The sequence below is a fragment of the Loxodonta africana genome, chromosome 15 (genome assembly GCF_030014295.1).
Source record: "Loxodonta africana isolate mLoxAfr1 chromosome 15, mLoxAfr1.hap2, whole genome shotgun sequence".
Lineage (NCBI taxonomy): Eukaryota > Metazoa > Chordata > Mammalia > Proboscidea > Elephantidae > Loxodonta > Loxodonta africana.
In genome coordinates this window covers 71,553,418-71,556,784 of record NC_087356.1, presented here as the reverse complement: position 1 = coordinate 71,556,784, position 3,367 = coordinate 71,553,418, and the positions used below count along the sequence as shown (strand labels likewise).

Genomic DNA, 3,367 nt, shown 5'->3' with positions numbered 1-3,367 from the left:
GTGGGAGTTTGTTACTCAAAGAGATGATGAAAGTTCAAAATACAAGCTTCAAAGAGAATAAATTCAAGAATAAACAACTAAAAAAGTTTCTAACCTCACATGAGAATGTTTTGAATATGTCTCTAAACTTCTGATGTTGTCATAGGGGACAACCATTCACCTCTACAAAATATTCCTTTCAGAATCTGAATAGGTTATAACTCTGAATCAGTCTGACAGTTTTTATTACCTTGTGTTTTTATATAGATCTCACCCTACATAAGAAGCCTAGTTGTTGCTTGTTAAAAACATAGCCGATGTAGTCATCAGCAAGAAGCTCGACAATTTAATACTGGTGTCCGCACTTTGGTGTCTAGGATCCTTTATGTGGACTTTCTCACAGCAATGAGGAATTGCTCAGTGGTGACTGAATTTATCCTGCTGCGCATCCCACACACAGAGGGTCTGGAGACCATGCTCTTTGCCCTGTTTTTGTCCTTCTACCTCTTCACCCTGAAGGGGAACCTGCTCATCCTACTCGCAATTGTCTCTTCCACTCGGCTTCACGCTCCCATGTACTTCTTTCTGTGCGAACTGTCTGTTTTTGACATATTTTTCCCTTCAGTGAGCTCCCCCAAGATGCTGTTTCACCTCTGAGGGAATAGCCGAGCTATCTCCTATGCAGGCTGTGTGTCCCAGCTCTTCTCTTACCACTTCCTGGGCTGCACTGAGTGATTCCTGCACACCGTGATGACCTATGACTGCTTTGTGGCCATATGTTACCCTCTGCACTACACAGTTACCATGAGTCACAGAGTGTGTGCCATCCTTGCCATGGGGACCTCCTTTTTCGGCTGTATTCAAGGCCACCTTTCTAACCACTCTCACCTTCCAGTTGCCTTACTGTGGTCCCAATGAGGTGGACTATTACTTTTGTGATATCCCAGTGATGCTGAAGCTGGCCTGTGGAGATACCTCAACCTTGAAGATGGTGGGGTTCATCAGTGTGGACCTCATGCCCCTCAGCTGCTCCCTTCTCATTCTCACCTCCTACAGCCGCATCGTCTACTCCATCTTGCAGATCCGCTCTGCAGAGGGCCGACGCTATGCCTCCTCCACCTGTAGTGCCCACCTCACTGCCATCCTTCTTTTCTACATGCCGGTGGTCTTCATGTACCTGCAACCCACCTCCAGCCCCGGGTTTAATGCAACTGTTCAAGTCCTGAACAACCTGGTCACCCCCATGCTGAACCCCTTCATCTACAGCCTGCAAAACAAGGAGGTGAAATCATCTCTAAGGGAGACATTACATCAGTTGGCCTTCCTTCCTGAACAGCTGTAGAGAGAGATCAATAGCTAACATTTCAATCTCAATTCACATTTTATAAAACATTTTTATGTGGTTCTCAGAAAAATTTTTGAATTTGAGAACACAAGTTTTATTATTCCCATTTTACAATGGGACTAATACTCAAATTGTTCAAATGACTTGTCCAAGGACACATATGGAGGGATGGCAGAATGAGGAATTGAAAGCTGGTTTTCTGACTCTGGACCTGGGCTGTCTCGAGGACATAATACTGCTGTTCATGGAGGGAGGGAGCTCTTCCCAGTAGAGAGAAAAACTCAGATTTCATATTTCTTAATCTTTATTTTTTTCAGTCGTCTACCTCTTCTCCTTCTTTTCTTATTCACTCTGAAAATTTTTCAGCTTGTCTGCAGTGCTGATCTCCTCAAATGCCTGCATTGGATAAACCCTCATTTGATGGTCTAGAGGTTATTAAAAAAATGGGATGGGTGTATCCCTTTGGCTTCAAGTATCATCCTGTGACTTCTGAACCATAAAGATGTTGAGTAAGGAGAAGCACTTTGGGCTGGGAATTGAGGCAGGTCTCTTGCGGGTGAAGCAGAACTACCAAAATCCTACATCACCTAAAAACTTTATCTGTTGGACTTAGACATTGAAACAGGCCCTGGCTGTGAAAAGGCAGTATGTGAACAAGAATGTGGAGAGGGTACTCCAACTTGACACTATATCATTAATGATTATCCTGTCATGCTTGAGTTTTTAGAAAGTTGCTGTATAATGACTCTTGCCTTCTCACATTTTTCTAGTTTCCTGATGAGACGATTATGCAGGGCTCTGTCAGGTCCTGATGGAATTCACAGGAAACAGAGTTCACACATTTCTTTCCCTTCCCTAGCCGATTTTCTCATCACGAAATAAATTAATTTACCTGACAGGATTTGGGTGGAAATTCCAAATATATGACTTATTACTTAATAACTCATCTCACCAAATACCTGAATAAATAACTGAAAGGTCGTCAGATTTAAACCAGTAAAAAAAAAAAAAAAGAATGTGGAGAGGTAGAGAGGAGGAATCCATGTAGGGGTGGCTGTACTGTGATTCAATGTTAGAAAATCTGGACTTGCCTTCGTATCGTTCATTGCAGCCACAGGGGGATGCTGGCTCCAACCTCCCATTGTTTTGTGTGTCTTTGGCTTCTCAATTTACAAAGAGTTTGTATTTGGCCTCTCTTCCTACATTCCTTAATTATTTTCTTGAAATACTTTAAGAATGGAAAGTGTGTTATTTCAATATAGTGAACTACTGTTCTCATAACTGAATTCATTGAAAATCCTGTCACATTTGGGGATTATAATTGCTCTGAAAATTGTTCCCACAGTAATGTAGGGAGGGAAGGACTCTAGGAAGAGGGTGATGGAAGAGCAGGGGACAGCCAGAGGTAAGTTTTTTTTTTTTTTTTTTTTGTCTTGTGTGCATAAAAAGAAACTGAAAATATGTCTTAAATTATCAAATTTGTCATATCTCAAAAATTTCCCAAGCTTCTTTGAGTTCACTCTCAAGAACTCTTCTCATTACTCAATTTCTTGGTTGTAGCTATTCAGGTGGGAGCACCTGAGTGGAGCAAATGGTTGAGTGCTAAATTACTAGCTAAAAGGTTGTCAGTTCAAACACATCCAGAGTCACCTTGGAAGAAAGATCTGGAGATCTGCGTCAGAAAGGTCACAGTCTTGAAAACCTATGAAGCAGCTCTACTTTGCACACATGGGGTCTCCACAAGTTGGAATTGACTAGACAGCAAGTAACAACAGCAACAAGCTGCTCAGGTGGTCAAAATAGAACAATTTGTGAAACTAAAAGATGGGAGTCAAATTATTTTCATTTTTGTTCATTCAGATGTCATTCGATCAATAAGTCTGTGCTAGGTGTGGAGAAGGGGCCCTGGTAGTGCAATGGCTAAGAGCTCAGGGTGCTCACCATAAAGGTGGGGGTTCTGAATCTACTAACTACTCCTTGGAAAACCAATGGGGCAGTTCTACTCTATCCTATAGGGTCGCTATGAATCAGAATTGATGCAAT

At 42.0% G+C, this 3,367-nt stretch overlaps 1 pseudogene; it reads left to right on the top strand.

Moving 5' to 3' along the window:
* The first annotated feature begins 303 nt into the window (after positions 1-303).
* Positions 304-1,321, top strand: LOC100673808 (olfactory receptor 10D1B-like; annotated as a pseudogene).
* Positions 1,322-3,367: the final 2,046 nt, after the last annotated feature.